General features: G+C 28.5%; 1 protein-coding gene across 6 annotated transcripts in view; it reads right to left on the reverse strand.

Moving 5' to 3' along the window:
• The window catches only part of LOC127279045 (lachesin-like), a 276980-nt gene that overhangs the window by 140416 nt on the left and 117813 nt on the right, over positions 1-18751 (reverse strand). Inside the window, exons 1-2 of one of the 6 annotated variants that reach the window (XM_051301149.1) lie at positions 10490-10616; positions 10096-10263 (exon numbers count right to left, since the gene is read on the reverse strand). The exons of the other annotated variants lie outside the window; for them this stretch is intronic. The gene's annotated coding sequence lies outside the window, so the exon portion shown is untranslated. Of the gene's footprint in view, positions 1-10095; positions 10264-10489; positions 10617-18751 lie in introns of those variants that run through there. 6 annotated transcript variants of the gene reach the window in all.

Consider the following 18751-nt stretch of genomic DNA (forward strand, 5'->3'; position numbering starts at 1 on the left):
TACTGTAAGGTCACTGTAAGGTTACTGTGTAAGCTTACTGTCATATGGCGGGAGTTTTAAGATGACCTCAAGTTTACTGTAGGCTTACACGGTAACCTTACAAACCCTACAGATATATCCTTACAGTAACCTCACAGCAAGAAGTCGTGCTATGTGGGTAACAGCAGAAATCATAAAACATACAACCAAAAATCAAATACAGACTCTACTACTCTCTTAAGTGATTATATATATTTAATTAGTTCATATTTATTGATTGTAAAAAAATATTTAAATAAATATTTCAAATTTTTACACTTCCTTGTTTTCAGCATTCATTTTTAATTCATATAAGTTTTTTTCATATAAGTATAAAGGATGTTATTAAAATGTGTTGGCAAAATTTTGATCAAAGCAACTGATTCTGACAAACCACAACGAAGGTTTTACACATTTGTTCAAGTTGACCCCTGATTCGAATATTTTTCTTATTTCAAAAACAAAATAACTATTGGAGATTTTACTTCAACGTAAAAACTAATTTAATACCTTTTTTCAAATTATTCTAATACTAAAAAAGTTAACATAAATTTATCACAAAAAATCTCCATGACGAAGTAAAGTGTTCTTTAAATGAACACAAAAATTTCATACTTCAACTTGGCAGCGGTTTTACGTAATATATTAATTTGAATTTATGAAATACTAGATTATATCAAGCAGTCACTTCATGGTCAATCGTAAAAGTTATTAATGGTGAAAATATTATTTCTTTAAGTTATACTTTAAATTATTATTTTTTTAATTGTTTTCACAAAAAAGTATATGATAAGACACATTATTTTTTGTTATGAAGTTAAGTTAACATTTGAAAAAATTTAAAATCGCAAATAACAATTCCAAGTGCCAAGGATGTAACCTTTTTAACTTCAAGATTTGTATGAAAATAAATTGAATATCTATAAAAAATTAAAGATTTCGGATTTTTTTAAATTATTCACATTTCCTTGAAACTTATTACTTAAAAAATTTTCAGGGCATATCAAATATGGCCAATGATTTTTAGAAAATTCTTCGTGTTTTTTTTTTAAACTTTTTACTCGGGGGTAAAATCTAACGTCAAATTTCGAAAATTCAAAATTACGTATCCAATATATCTGAGGATTTGAAATGCTTTTTTGATTTCTTTGAATCTTGTTTCTTAGAGTTTATCGGGTTGCTTATTCTGAATTTTTCGTAACCCATAAATGGTTTATTGTAAATACATCGGAATTTTATCGCATTCCCGTGACAATATAAACTCAAGTAATTTTTGTGCTGTAAAAAATCAATTTCAGTGTTTAATGTTTTTCTATTTTTGCGACTAGTACTCCACTGCATCGTAAATATCTTGTCTACCTTTACCATATATAGGCATAATTTTAACCTAGAAACTTAGACGATTATTTGTTTCCCATCTTCACTACGGGGAGATGTACTAGTCGCAAAAATTGAAAAAAATAAACACGGAACCTAATTTTATATTAAATATATTAATTAATTAATATATTAAAAAAAAATTTTTTAAATATATTAATATTATATTAAATTAAATAAAGCGGCCTTTCTTCTCCATGTTACTCACATTAATTAAATTATTCAAGCTCTTCCCTTGATGACTTCGGAACTTGCATGATCTATTGCGATGTCCTGAACGTCGTTCCGTATAAGCAAGAGTCCTCAATGTTTTGCGAGAATTTTACATAACAAAACAAAAGGACTAATCAATACCGATATTTATTTTATATAAGATTGACTATTGATTCTAATAATATTGATAAGTTGGTTTAATTATTTTTTAATTTAATTATTCCAAAAAAAATAAAGTGAGTATTATAAGAAAACAAATTATACAAATCGAAACATTTTACAATCATTATGACCCATTCTGGTGTCGTTTATTTAACTATTTCAGTTCAAAAGATATTTTAAAACAAAGATTTATATAATGTATAATTTAGCCCCACCTTTCTCTTACAAAAATTGTTGTAGAAAAATTTAAAATATTATCAAACAACTCATTATAGCAGTAACTCTATTTTTTTATTGATTTGGTAAATAATAAACTATTGCATGAAAAATAATTGTAAAACCAAGTTGCTCAACTCAAGGTGTGGTACATCTACCAATAAGTCACTAAACTTAGAGCACACTAGATTCCAAAATTGCAAGGTTGCACAATTTAACTTGGCAACAACTAAATTCATTAAACTTAATATATATGCTTCCCAATATTTTTGTAGATTAATAAAATCAATCGACAGAAGGAAATAAAGATTTTTTCTGTGTGGTCTGAAAGTGAGACGAATGTAACAACCCTCAAATTACCTTTCCCATCAGATATGTTCCGATACTCAAAAGTGTCAACGTATAAAAATAGATACACCCTTATTTTTCTAATGAATTGTATGTCCCTCCCCTGTCCTTTGGAATTTTCCCTACTTTTCGTTTTTTCCTCAAACTTTTCATCCCAGCATCAAAACTGAATTTGGATACTATCCGCAAAATTAGTACTATCCGCCAAATAATTAACACTAAACTAAAAGCAATTTGTCTTGGCTCCAATCAATGTAAAAATTTATGTGTAAAATAAATTATAATATTTGTTCAAAATTTCAAATCTATCAACGGATTCAACATTCACTTAACACTCACCGTCCACAACCTCCTTATTGCATGCTATGTTATAATTCAAAATCATAAGCATACTACAGGAGTTGTTGATGCAGTTAAAGTGATATAGTAATAAAGAGAATGATAAATGTTAATATTAAATTTAAAAATTTTTAGTACTGATTTTTAAAGTTTTAAATAAAGATTTTAAATATTGTAGTTAAGATGATAAATATAGGTGTCTCCTATTAAATATTTCATTATCCTAATCATATCTGATAAGGTAGAAATTTTATTGACCATCGATCAATTTTTATGTACGAAACTCGTACGATTATTTTCGTAAACGGTTTCTGAAAAAAGTGGGTCATTTCTCGCCGCTGGGGTATGATCCCAAAACCTTCTAATTGCCGGTAAGATGTTCTACCAATTGAGCTACAGAGAGACAGTTGTTAATTAAACAAGGTGTTCAATTCATGACCATTTAGCTTCCTCATCATAATACACTTATATTCAAGAGTTGTTAATTAAACAAGGTGTTCCCCTCATAACAAAAGGATATCCCTAGGATATCCATATCAATGGTCGATATCCTAGAATGGTCCCCAGGATATCTTGGGATATCCATAGGATATCTCTAGGATATCCGAACCGCCGGTCTGTGGGACATCAACAGGACATCCATAGGATATCCACAGGATATTCCTAAGACATCCACAAAATATATATTGGATATTATATCGCAGGATATCCATGGTATATCCTCAGGATGTCCGTGGGATATTCTTAGGATATTCACGGGATATTTAATATCTCAACATATATTTTTAAAGGTTAAAATTGTTAAGCTAATATAATGAATAATAATATAATAAAAAGAAAAATCTTATGAGCTTCTAATTTATTTTAAATGAAGATTTGAAACGCATTTTTCAAAGTTTTTAAATAAACTCATGCACTTAATGTATAATTAATATTAATAGTTATTCGTTATTTGCGGGGAAGAATTTATATTGTTTAAAGCCAATTTATTTTCTGACAATATTAAGCATATGAATAAAGGAATGAATCACGAATGAGAAAAAAATTACTTAATAATTTTTCAAATTAAACAACTTTCTCGAAAAACAAGTTGCATTTTATTTTATTTATATAAAATTTAATTCACAGAATATTCTCACTCGTATTCTCATAATGACTTTAAAAACAGTATCCTGAGAATATCTTCTTGACATCCAGAAGATATACTGAGAATATCCTGAAAATATCTGTGGGATATCCTGACGATATCTATGGGATATCCTGATGATATCTGTGGGATATCCTGCCGATATCTATGGGATATCTGGAGGACATTTATGACATTCTATAGAGATATCCAGAAGATATCCTGTGGATATCCTTAGATATCCATGGGATATCCAAAGGATATGCAAACCGCCGATTTTTTGGATATCCTTAAGAGATCCTTTTGATATCCATAGAACATCCCTAGAATATTTGTGGGATATTATCAATATATCCCAAGATATCTATTGTGTTATTAGGGTCAATTCATGACCATTTAGCGTCCGTTTTCATGCCAGAAATATAGTTTTGACAAAATGTATTAAAAATTTTCATGATAAAAAAAGTTATTTCAAAAAATACTAAAAAAATTTTGTTTCCTAAAATTAAAACAAGGAGGGGGACCTTTATGTTTCTTTCATAGACATTTTGCTTCCTCATTGTGTGAAGCAAAAAATTTGCTTCCCCATGGAGAAAGCTATGAATTTCTCTAATTCAATTGATTGATTTAAAACATTTCGAGTTAAAACTGATTTAAATTAATTAAATTTTTTGAAAAATTAAGAAAATTTTAATTCATTTTGGGTGTAACATATACTTTATATATACGAATCGATTCGTTTTAATGCAAGTAATTCAATTATTTTATGTATTAACTTGAATTAAAAAAAAAAACAAAATTTTTTAGCTAAAAAAGGAATTTTTGATTTTTCAATTTTTATTAATTGAGTAGCTGCCTGCAATAACTCGCCGAGCGCTTGGCCGATCTCTCTAACGCCAGTCAAACGTTCAAAAACGTGAAAAAAATGAAAAATCAAAATTTTGATTTTTGAAAAGTGCAATCTTGTAGGACATAAGATGGCGCATCTTTTTTTCCTTTGAGTTTTTTTTGTAGATCAAAAAATAGAGTTAATATATGAGGCAAAATTCCTGAAATGTCCGAACAAAAAATTAAAAGTTCTCGAATTTAATCCATACTATTCTAAAATGTTGTTATTGTTGGTGAAAGTCTAAAAATCAATTATTATTGAATTTAATAAAATAGTTTTTAAATTACAACGTTTTTAATTTTTGACTTTTGAAAAAAAAAATTTTTTTCAATGTACAATATTTATAAGTAGAATGCATAAAAGTTAACATATATATAATGATTTTTAAAGCTTTTTTGACGGGCTACACGCTGTTAATAAAATTTTTTTTTTTTAAATAACATTTGACCTTGAAATTCAAGGTCAAAATGTTAATTTACGTTTATCTCAAAATCGGATTTTTTAAAATTATTTTAAACTATCTCAATGGAAAGCTTGACTAAATTCCTACAAAACATGTAATTTTCAGAGTGGGATCTTTTAAAGTTTTTGAGATATTAATTAATTAATTAATTAATGTTTATAACAAATCAAATATTTTACAAACGAATAAAGTTACCGTAATTCTGAAGTTAGTAATTGAAAGTTAACGTAATTCCGCATCCAACGAGCCCTATATGAAGTATTTTGGATAAGTAGATTGTTAATAAACAATTAGTTAACATTGCAATTGTTTATTAACAATCTACTTATCCAAAATACTTCATATAAGGCTCGTTGGATGCGGAATTACCTTAACTTTCAATTGGTAGGTTCAGAATTACCATAACTTTATTTGTTTATAAAATATTTTATTTTTTACTAACAACAAGCATCCAAAAGCCCTATATGAAGTATTTTTGTTCAATTTTAGTTAAATAACAATAAAAAATGAAATATTTTACAAACAAATAAAGTTATCGTAAATCTAAACTAACCAATTGAAAGTTAAGGTAATTCCGCATCCAACGAGCCCTATATGAAGTATTTTGGATAAGTAGATTGTTAATAAACAATTGCAATGTTAACTAATTATTTATTAACAATCTACTTATCCAAAATACTTCATATAGGGCTCGTTGGATGCGGAATTACGTTAACTTTCAATTACTAACTTCAGAATTACGGTAACTTTATTCGTTTGTAAAATATTTGATTTGTTATAAACATTAATTAATTAATTAATTAATATCTCAAAAACTTTAAAAGATCCCACTCTGAAAATTACATGTTTTGTAGGAAATTAGTCAAGCTTTCCATTGAGATAGTTAAAAATAATTTTAAAAAATCCGATTTTGAGATAAACGTAAATTAACATTTTGACCTTGAATTTCAAGGTCAAATGTTATTTAAAAAAAAAAAAATTATTAACAGCGTGTAGCTCGTCAAAAAAGCTTTAAAAATCATTATATATATGTTAACTTTTATGCATTCTACTTATAAATATTGTACATTGAAAAAAAAAATTTTTTTCAAAAGTCAAAAATTAAAAACGTTGTAATTCAAAAACTTTTTTATTAAATTCAATAATAATTGATTTTTAGACTTTCACCAACAATAACAACATTTTAGAAAAGTATGGATTAAATTCGAGAACTTTTAATTTTTTGTTCGGACATTTCAGGAGTTTTGCCTCATATGCAAAACACTTAAAAATTTTATTTCACAAATTTCATTCAATTTTTAAACATAAATCATAGTATCTTTGACAAATTTCAATGAATCTTATTGAAAATTAATATACATACGTATTTAGGTCCATAGAAGACGACAACATAATCAAAAATATTAAAATCATCAATTGTTTATTTATAATTAATTGTAAATGAAGACTTGTCAATAATAATGTTTACTTACCTTTGTCGACATAAAGTGTGTGGGGAACTTCAGAGTTGAAGAAACTTCCAGTGAGACATTTGTTTATCATAATGTAAGGAAGTTTTTTGTAAAATATAAAAACAATTTATCAACAACTTTAGAAAATATAGAACATTTAAGGAAACATGCGCGACGCGCTAGCGAGTCTCCGCGCGGAGACTGTTGATATGTAACAATACACTAATTTCTTAAAAAAATGAAGAAACAGAAAATAAAGATATACCTTTATATTAATTATTAAAAAACTTATTTGCAAACTGCACAAACAGTACATACAAGCACCAAAATATTTTAAAACTATTGATTATTTAGTAAATATTAAAAAAACAGTTGTTCAAATTTAATTTGCATTTTCATAAAATTAACACATATTTTATTTGAAAAACATTTCTAAGAATGTAGTGACAATATTTGTTTCTGTATTTTCGGTCCTCTACAACTCTTGTGTGCAATTCTCCGCGCGGAGACTCGCTAGCGCGTCGCGCATGTTTCCTTAAATGTTCTATATTTTCTAAAGTTGTTGATAAATTGTTTTTATATTTTACAAAAAACTTCCTTACATTATGATAAACAAATGTCTCACTGGAAGTTTCTTCAACTCTGAAGTTCCCCACACACTTTATGTCGACAAAGGTAAGTAAACATTATTATTGACAAGTCTTCATTTACAATTAATTATAAATAAACAATTGATGATTTTAATATTTTTGATTATGTTGTCGTCTTCTATGGACCTAAATACGTATGTATATTAATTTTCAATAAGATTCATTGAAATTTGTCAAAGATACTATGATTTATGTTTAAAAATTGAATGAAATTTGTGAAATAAAATTTTTAAGTGTTTTGCATATATTAACTCTATTTTTTGATCTACAAAAAAAACTCAAAGGAAAAAAAGATGCGCCATCTTATGTCCTACAAGATTGCACTTTTCAAAAATCAAAATTTTGATTTTTCATTTTTTTCACGTTTTTGAACGTTTGACTGGCGTTAGAGAGATCGGCCAAGCGCTCGGCGAGTTATTGCAGGCAGCTACTCAATTCTTAAAATTTAAATCAAATCTATACTTTATATATACCAATCGATTCTTTTTAATGCAGGGAATAAAATTATTTCATATATAAACTTGAATTTTAATAAACACAACATTTTTTAGCTAAAATGTAAATTTTTGATTTTTTAACTTTCATTAATTCTTTAAATTTCAATCAAATCTATACTTTATATATGTTACCGGCAAAACCCGAAGACTAGGCATTTCTCGAATTGCCTAGGCAATACGCAAAATGCCTGGTCTTCGGGTTTTGCCGGTAACATATATACCAATCGATTCGTCTTAATGTATAAGGAAGACGATTATATTATATATTACCTTAAATTTTTCTATTTAAAAATTTTTTCATTTAAAAAAAAATTTTTGGAAAAAAGACGATAAAAATTTTTTTTTGGGTATTTTTAAAAATCCTCTTGTCATTTTTGAGAGATTAATGTGATAAATAAGCCTACCAAATTTTATCCAAATCCATTAAAACCTGTTAAAGATATCGTGTTCACAAAAACGATCCACACACACACATACATCTGGACAATTGATCAGGATCTCATATAACATGTTTCCATATAGAGAAAAATTTGTTTTTACCATTTTTAAAAATTTTATAAACGAAAGGACTACAAAGCTTCCTTCACGAGGAAGCAAAATGATATAATTTATAGATTTTAAGGAAAATATAGACTTTATATATAGGTTAATCAATTTTTTTAATGCGAGAAATCAGTTTTTTGGACAAAAAATTATATTTACAGTGTAAAAAAATTTTTGATTAAAAAACGTATTTTCGAATTTTTGAAAAAGTGACAAAAAAAATTATGTTGATATTTTTGGAAATCCTCGTGTCTGATTTTAGGTATTGATGACTGTAATAAGCCTATAAAATTTCAGAACAATCCATCGAAGTGTATTAGAGATAATTTGTAGACAAGATTTTGTGACATATACACACATACATCCGGACATTTGTTTAAAACTTCAAATATATGCATTCTAGATAAAAATAAGCCCATATAACCCATTTTTAAAAAATCGAAAATTGTCACGAATACAAAACTTCCTCGTGAGAAGAGGAAGCAAAATTTAGAATTGAAGTATAGTGTTTACACTGAATTACATTGCAACAAAGATACAGATTTATGATTGATCATTAAAATCTTAAATATTTTACATTGAATGATTAAATAGTAAATAAAGGTTTATCAAATGTTATATACGTTATTGAAGAACGAATATTAAGAATTGAAATATTTAAAACTGTTAAATTTATTTTGAATTAAATACATGAAATTGATATAAAAAATTTTAAAGGTTTATTTTTTAGTTCAGTATTTGAGAAATAGGAATATTTATTTGCTATATTTATTTGATATTGATCATCGAATATATATATATCAAACTAGAGAACTTAGTTTTGGTTTATTTTCAAATGTCTATTTTGAATTATAGAATACAGTTTATGTAATTTTCAAAGTAAAGAAGGATTTTATTTGTTTAAAATAAATCATTTAAATGTATTATCCTGAGTCCTAAGTAGACTTTGGGAACAGTTTGAGAATTCCCAGTTGGAGATTAACTTAATATCAAGATATTAACGTTCCCAACAACACACGCAAATACTTTGTGAAAATTCAAAAATTAATATACATCAGTTGATTTTCAGCGACTGTCACCGACGTTAGCGTGTATCTTTTTTAACTCAATTTCACTTAACTATAAGTAGATTTTACTTATAGATAAGGGAAAATGAATTCACACATAAGAAAAGTAAATATTTCCAGAACCAATGTGGCACTTTTGGTGTGTGAACATTTAAATATTCCCAAGATCTCATATTTTTTCGTTTTTCTTCAAAAAAAGTTATTAAGGTGTAAAAATCAACAATTTTACTTTCCAAATTTTTTATATTTATCAAGAAGAAGGAAGAAAAGTGCAAAGAAAATATAAAAGTATTTCACATTTATATATTTAAAAACATTCTACTATTGGGGAAATAATGCAATTCTTAATATGTGTCAGATATTACCATTTTGATCCTTTTATATTTTATTCTTCTAAAATAGCGTTCTTCTAAAAATATGAAATTTCGTAAACAGTATAAAATAAAGAAATCTCTATGAGAAAGCGGATTTAAATTTAGAGTGCGTTAAAGGACTTTTAAACCTTAGGAATTAAAAAATATCTAACCAAAGGTAGTGACGCTTTTAAAGGAAACCAGTGAAATGCTACAGGTTGAGAAAAAGTTAGCTTTGAATAGTAAGCACTCGTTGTTGTGAGTTGCCTATTTCCAGACTAGCTAAAGAGTGGCAGATAGGACAGTGTAGGAAATTTAATTAAAATTTAATTTGGGGTTTTACTAATCCGCTAGTTCGAGGCAAGCACTCGTGCGTAATTTACCTTTTCTGTGCTTATCATTCTCTTTCAGTAATCTATCCTTCTTCTCCGTTTTCTCTCTAACGCTACTCCCTTTATCACTCGCTGTTCTCGTAGGGTCTTCTTTGCGAAAGCTTGTCGCGAGCTTAAACAGTGATTCTGGATTGCAGGGAGTTACAGGCGTTAGGATTACTGCTGAAAGCATACAAATCCTTAGTGGAACGTTAGTGGTCGTAAGAGAAGTTGAGAATAGAAGGTTAAAGGCTATGTTAAATATGACCCATGTAGAAAAATAAAGTAAACTTCAGATGGCTATGAGTTCTAAAAACTTTAGCCAACTAATATATTTTATTTTAACTAACTACTGTTAGATTGTTTCTGGCCTTTCTTCTATCCTCATTCCTTTAGTTTACTTTACCATTTTAATTTTACAGTTTCGACTGTTCCGCTATCGGATTTTGTCCTTCCAACTTTCGTCAAGAGTTGCTTCATTTGAATTCCCTCAGCTCTTTGCGTCACTATCAACCCTGTTACTTGCAACTGTATTTCCACAATACCCTGTTGAAAATTCCTATGTGAGAACACATATGGGATCCCATCCAGGATCTCTTGTGAGTTCTTATGTGGGTTCCCATACAGGTTCACACATAAGATCCTGTATGAAAAGGTTCCTGGGATGAACTTGCGTGAGATCAAGCGCACGATCTTATGTCTCTGTAAAAGCAATAACACAGGATCCCATGAAGTTTCCTGTGTAGGTTCCTATATGAACAACACGATAAATAGGAACACACATGGGATCTTATCCGAGATCTTGTATGAGTTCTTACATAGGTTCTCACATATAAGAAGATTAATAGCATATATATAAAAGCATTCTATAAAATCTTATTAAGCTGCTATTAATCTTCTTATATGTGAGAACCTATGTAAGAACTCATACAAGATCTCGGATAAGATCCCATGTGTGTTCCTATTTATCGTGTTGTTCATATAGGAACCTACACAGGAAACCTCATGGGATCCTGTGTTATTGCTTTTACAGAGACATAAGATCGTGCGCTTGATCTCACGCAAGTTCATCCCAGGAACCTTTTCATACAGGATCTTATGTGTGAACCTGTACGGGAACCCACATAAGAACTCACAAGAGATCCTGGATGGGATCCCATATGTGTTCTCACATAGGAATTTTCAACAGGGTAGACTTTAACTTATATGTATACAATTTTGTTTAAATGGATAGATTTAAACAATATTTAAACTTTGTGTGGAAAAAACTAAAAATAAAAAATATTGATTGCGTAAATTGCTCGCAATTAATATATACAAATATTTAACATTTTCTGTATCACGTCATATTTTAAAATGGCGGATCCAATGTGACGAACGGCTTTTTAAAAATAAATCGGATTTTCTAGACATTTGTTACTCGTGGGTTGTCGAGAATAATTATGAATCTAAAGTCAGATTTAAAAATTAAAAATGGCGTATCTAATAAGTCGACCAAAAATTTGAAAACATTATCAAAATCGTTTCAAATTTGTTACTTAAGAGTTCCCAGGGTCGCTCATTACGAATCTAATAACAGATCTTCATTTGGATTTGATTTTTTATTATCATATGGATTTGCTTGAAACTCGTTTGTCAGCCCAAGTAGCACGATATATCAACCAGATGTCACGGTGATATCACCGGGGAATGTCACCATGACATCAGAAAAATGTCAAAATGTCCGCCTTACGGTGATATCACACGGTGACATCATGGTGTTATATCACCGTGATATCATGTTGATATTTTACAGGGACTTAAAATTTTTTAAAAATTAATATTTTTTTTTTATTATTATTTTTTTTTTATTATTATTTTTTAAATTATTAAAAATTTTAAGTCCCTGTAAAATATCAACATGATATCACGGTGATATCACCATGATATCACCGTGATATGACTGTGATATCACCTTGATGTTACCATGATATCACCTCGATGTCACCGTGTGATATCACCGTAAGGCGGACATTTTGACATTTTCCTGATGTCACGGTGACATTTCCCGGTGATATCACCGTGACATCTGGTGGGTACTTTTCATGGATTTTAATTTCGTACTATTAGCGGAAAAAAAATTTATAAATTACAAACATACCGTTTTTAACTATTTTTGAGGTCGCTCTTTCGAATCGCTTGGTCAAAATTTCCCAAAAATAACATTTAACCCGTCTTTTTCTTCAAAACACCCAAAAAATTCTAGTTTTCGGCATGTAAAATTTTTTTTTATCTCAATTCTTCATATTTTATCGACTTCTAGGTATCGTTTACGCTATGATAAACGTGTTCTCGATAGCTGTATTTTAAACATATGCACACGGAGAGAAATAGATGGTAAGAAGTTATGATCTTAAGATGGTAAAAAGTAGATGGTATCCGGTACAATCTATATGCTACTCGGTACCATCTAGATGATAAAAAAAAGTGAGGTTATGTTACCCACTTTACAATCAAGATGGTACTCCGTACAATATGTATAGTATCCCGTACAATCTAGATTCCTGTCCGTATATGAGGCACTCCACGTCAAGTGATCCGGGTCTAAATTTTAATTACCTGGGATCAGGTTTAAAGTTTGCTTAAACTTTAGTCCTACTAGATACAACTTCAAGTACCAAAGATTATTAATTTATTTAAACAATTGTAAAAAGTGGAGGGAGTCTAAGTTTTAATTTTTTGCTCTACATCGTATATTTCAAAAATCTGCAATTCCTTTAAAACATAACAAAAGAATGTTTATTATATATGAATTTTTTTGCATTTTTTACGCACTTTCTAATGGTATAAACAATTTTTCGAAAAAAAATTTTTTTGACCTTGAAAAAATAAAATTAAAAATAAAATTTTGATTTTTGAAAAAAAGACATCTTTTTTTAACTTTTTTATTTTTTTTTCATAAAGTTAAGATAATTTCCAAAAAAAATATATAGGGCAAAAAATGGGACGAGAACTTTTAAAGGGTCAAATTTAGCGATGATTTCTGCGGTGCGACATTGTCGTGCCCTGACAGTGTTTGCTTAGTTTTGATATAGTTCTTTCTGCATCCGCTAGGTGTCGACAAGAATGTATATGAAATTCTCTTGCTGGTGAGATTGAAACTAATAAGTATAAGTATAGAAGACTCTTGATTTTAAAATAATTGGTTTTCTTAGTCTTCTATACTTATACTTATTATTTTCAATCTCACCAGCAAGAGAATTTCATATACATTCTTGTCGACACCTAGCGGATGCAGAAAGAACTATATCAAAACTAAGCAAACACTGTCAGGGCACGACAATGTCGCACCGCAGAAATCATCGCTAAATTTTACCCTTTAAAAGTTCTCGTCCCACTTTTTGCCCTATATATTTTTTTTGGGAAATTATCTTAACTTTATGAAAAAAAAAATAAAAAAGTTAAAAAAAGATGTCTTTTTTTCAAAAATCAAAATTTTATTTTTAATTTTATTTTTTCAAGGTCAACAAAATTTTTTTCGAAAAATTGTTTATACCATTAGAAAGTGCGTAAAAAATGCAAAAAAATTCATATATAATAAACATTCTTTTGTTATGTTTTAAAGGAATTGCAGATTTTTGAAATATACGATGTAGAGCAAAAAATTAAAACTTTGACTCCCTCCACTTTTTACAATTGTTTAAATAAATTAATAATCTTTGGTACTTGAAGTTGTATCTAGTAGGACTAAAGTTTAAGCAAACTTTAAACCTGATCCCAGGTAATTAAAATTTAGACCCGGATCACGTGATGTGGAGTGCCTCATATGTAAGATCAAATATGATACCTGATACTATCTAGATAGTACCCCGTACCATCTATTTCTCTCCGTGCATTCATATTTTTATCTTTTTTTAGTTTTTTATTTAAAATGGCGTATGAAATTTTTTTTTAATTGCTCAAATTCACTTGAAAGTCACTTGGGGGTTTTTGTGGTTGCTGAATACGAATCTGAAATCAGATTTTAAACATTCAAAATGGCGGATCCAATATGGCGGGCAATTCTTTTAAAATGTCCGCCATTTTGAAATTTGTATATCTAATTTTAAATTCGTAATAAATTTACAGTTTACAAATGGTTTTAAAATTTCTTCGACTTTCTACGGCAACGAAAATAAACCTACAGTGTTCATCTTATAAATACAAGACGAAATCATCGATTTGTCTCCAAACGACCTCCAATTCGAAACATACTAAACATTGTGTCCCACTGATAAAATTTTTTTTTGTTTAGCTATGAAATACCAATTTTAGTATAATTATTTTCATTTCGTAATGAAAAAAAAATCATTCCTTTAAGTTTTATTATAATTTTAAATATAATATATAACATTTTTTAAATATTATCTTTACGTACTTGAAAATTAAAAAGTTATTGATAAATATTGTATTTTGTTAAATAGACAAATTTTCAACAAAGTTTATGACAATAGATTATTTTGAAAAGGGACTCGCAAATATATCAATTTAAATTAAATGAGCTGGTTGCTTTCAAGATATATGATGAAAATAATAAACTCATAATTTATGTAAAACAGTCACATCGCGCCTCAAAACTTTAATTTCCTTTTTCTTCTTTTAAAGAGCAGGATCGAATGTTACAATAATATAATTATATATAAATTTCAATTTTGTCGCTAACCTCTCTTATTATTTATAGTTATTTATTTAATTATTATTTAGTAATGTAAATGGATTGACAAAAATATAAAAGTATATTTTCATACAGAAAAAGTAGTTTAATAATAATTACAAACTATATGAAGCTATATAAAGTCAGTAAATTAGGCTGCATCTATATTGTCTTGTAACAAGATTGCTTCTAATAAGTCTCTTAAAAGTGGAATATTATAACCATAATTCGTTTTACAAACTTCCAATAAAAAAAAATAATTAACAATAATCCACTTTGGAAAAATAAATAATTTTTTATAAAATCTGTCTTATAGCATTAAATTTAAATAAAATTATGAATTAATTATAGGTAAATGTTAAAAATTCTCTCTAAATATCTGTGAATACAATATTTTTTAAATGAAAATCAATTTCGTCATAATTTTAAGTAACTAGTATTTATAAAAGAATATAATTAAACAAACATTTATTTCGTCGTAATATTTAAAAATAAATTTAAACATTAATTGAAAAGTAAATTTAACGTAAATATAAAATTTTGCAGTGACTGCGAATTTGACCTTTGACTTAGATAGTGAATTAATATGAAATTTAGTAAACTTAGAAATAAACAACAAAATTACAGAATAATATATTGACAGACCTTTATTACTTGAACTTAAGGGGTTACACCACTTTGAAATTTTAAAAAAATCAGAAAAAAATTTTTTTGCTTAAAGTACACCTTATAGGCATAGAAATGATATGCTATATGGACCCGGCGTAGCTGATTACAAGTAATTTTTAATTTAATCATTGTTAATCACGACCAAGCTGTTAAGAAAACTTTAAACGCGTGTTTTCCTCAAAACTACATTTGAAAAATCGGTGGGCACTGTAGCTGCCACAAATTTCAATCGATCCTCTTAGTTTTTTTTATTTTGTTTGTGATATAATTATCCATAGGAATATGTACGGATTTTTCGAAATATTAATATTTAAATTTTCTAGACAACTTTAAGTAACGAAATTATGGCAAAAATAAGCCATTTTTTTAGTTGAAGAGTAGTATAATACCCTACTGTATTTTAATTTTCTTAAAAAAAATTCTATTCTTCAATAAAAATTGTTGAAAAAGCGTATTTTTTGGGCGGGTCAAAATGGTGTAATCCCTTAATAAGCGATGTAAAAATGTATTCACTTCAAATTAAATTAATAAAAAAAATTTTGTAGATATTTGCTGTTTCTCATTTTTAATCTTCGTTAGGTAAAAAAGTTGCGTCTGAAATATGTAAATGGTGACATTTGAATATTTAAGCTACAACTTTCACGCAGATATTTATTGTAACACGTCATGAATGATAACGCCAAACTTTATAAACTGTTGTACAAGCTAAAAATTCTCTTCTACAATGTTTTTTGTTATTTGAAACTCTCAACTAATGGAATCGACAGACTGTGACAGAAGGAAGTAAAGGTAAATGCTAAATGAAAATAAGTTTTGTTGCCGTACGCTTGAAAAATTGTATAGCCATAGATGAATAATAAAAAAAAATGTGCCTGTGTAGTATTTGTTAAGGAAAAATGAAAAATTAACGATACGAAAAAACTCATAACAAATAGGCAATGTAATATATACACTTTAACACATATGGGATATTCTTTGTTAAGCATCCCATTCGAGAAATGAGAAGTTCTAGGTTTGGCTTAAAACTTTAGCGAATTGTTGTCTCGCATAGAGACGACAATATATAAATTTAAAATATGTAAAAAGTATTCTTATTAAAAAAATTGTTTAACCCTTTTTTCAAAATTTAGTTTTATTTCTTTGTTGTCCCTATCCAGTGGGGCGTTTTTTATTTTTTTATTGGAAAGCCTGACATTTTTTTCCAATAAAATGTAAAAATAAAAGTAGGACGAGAATGGATTTGCAAAAAAATGTAAAAGGACATTTTTTGACTTTTAAAATTTTTTTTGCAAATCTATTTTTTTTATTTTTAATTATTTTATTAAAACTAATTTCGGATATCTACTAAAATATCTAGTAAAAAAATTTTCATTTTTTTAAAATCCTAGGGTGGCTAAACCCCTTAAAATTATTTATAACTAACGAAATTATATTTTTCTAAAATGTTGGAATAAAGAAGAAAAGGATAAAATACAAGAAAAATGGATAAAAATACTGTAACATTCAGAAATCTACATGAGATGAAAATTCGTGAACAAATTGAAATTTTAACATTATCTGTTGCAGTGAAAGATTTTATTATTTGATTAGAAAGCTACGAATAGAAAGAAAAAGTTTAAACGTCCTACCTCTTAGAGTGAAATATCTATTTATTCCTGTTAAAAAGGTTTGTGATGTATTAATTTATTCAATCCATAAATAATTAGACAGTAATTATATTTTTTTCACATTGTCTTTTGAACCGCTCTTTTGCTCCTTATTTAAAAAAAAAAGTATGGTTCTATTAGTTTCACTTATAGCCAGCAGAACCATAGTGGGATACTTATTATGACGTAAAATTTTTATTAATTTTATAATTCACAATTTTTATTTTATTTTTAAAAATTTATTAAATAATTTTTTTTATTCGGTTTTTATAAATTTTATTAAATTTTTGGAGGTTGCAGCGGATATTCCAAGATTAATTCAGTTTAGTTAATTTCAAATTCATTTATTAATTTTGTTAATTTATTTCATTTATGTAAACTTCGTTTCCTGATTCCTAATTACTTTTCAACGAGTCATTGTGGAAATTATAATTGTGTTCCAAGGATGATTGGGACGCCTATTATCTATTGGAAAATAATAATTATCTATCGAGATTCGATATTTGTTATTTATTATGTTTCATGACGAGATTGTTGCCTTCCTGTGTTAATATTTTGGAATTTTATAAAAATTATATAAATCTTGGTAGAATTCAACTAGCCTTTCGTCTCCTATACGCGAAGCTCCTGTCTGAGGCACATTTGAATCGTCATACGAACCTGGCAAGAATTTTGTACAATTATTGGATTTAGTCCCGTTGTGTTTTGTGACATAGTCTTGAAAATAATGTATTAGAAGATAATGGAGAAAAGACTATTGGATAATCAATTTCATTTTTGGATAAACTTCCGAAAACCCCCCCCTTCCGATTTTAATGAAACTTGGTATACTTACGTAATTTCATGCGCTGATCACGAAAATGATAGTGAAAATTACCGCAAATTTCATTTTTATGGTGAAAACCATAAAAAACACCATAAAATTATGGTTTTTTGCGTTTAACTCGTAAAAAACGCAAAATTAAAAAAAATCGTTCTTACAAAAGTTGTAGAGCTTCTAAAAATGAACATTTTATGTCCTATACATTTTTTACCAAAAGTCATTAGTTTTCGAGAAAAATGCAAAATATTTAAAAACGGTAAAAATCACCAACTTCTAGCTATTATCCACAAGAGGCAGATGTCTTATGTGACGGACAATATCTTTTAATAAAAAACCTTCTACTCTTTGCTGTGCAGGGCTATTTCCAAAAGAACTTTTAGGGGAAGACATCTTGGAGGAGGGGGGTCGGGGTGGGTTCCGTACCTTCCAGTACCATTAAGAATGTGAATTTGACTGTCTGTTTTGAAAGAGAGCAACGATACTAGGGAAAGCGGGCTTCGCCCGCCTCTGCATTCTTTGCTGTGCAGGGCTACTTCCAGGGGGGGAGGGGGGGAAGACATCTTGGAGGAGGGGGGTCGGGGTGGGTTCCGTACCTTCCAGTACCATTAAGAATGTGAATTTGACTGTCTGTTTTGATAGAGAGCAACGATACTAGGGAAGGCGGGCTTCGCCCGCCTCTGCATTCTTTGCTGTGCAGGGCTACTTCCAGGGGGGGAGGGGGGGGAAGACATCTTGGAGGAGGGGGGTCGGGGTGGGTTCCGTACCTTCCAGTACCATTAAGAATGTGAATTTGACTGTCTGTTTTGAAAGAGAGCAACGATACTAGGGAAAGCGGGCTTCGCCCGCCTCTGCATTCTT

This window comes from Leptopilina boulardi, unplaced genomic scaffold, assembly GCF_019393585.1.
Source record: "Leptopilina boulardi isolate dan_hultmark-lab unplaced genomic scaffold, ZJU_Lbou_2.1 LbouV2_214, whole genome shotgun sequence".
Classification (NCBI taxonomy): domain Eukaryota; kingdom Metazoa; phylum Arthropoda; class Insecta; order Hymenoptera; family Figitidae; genus Leptopilina; species Leptopilina boulardi.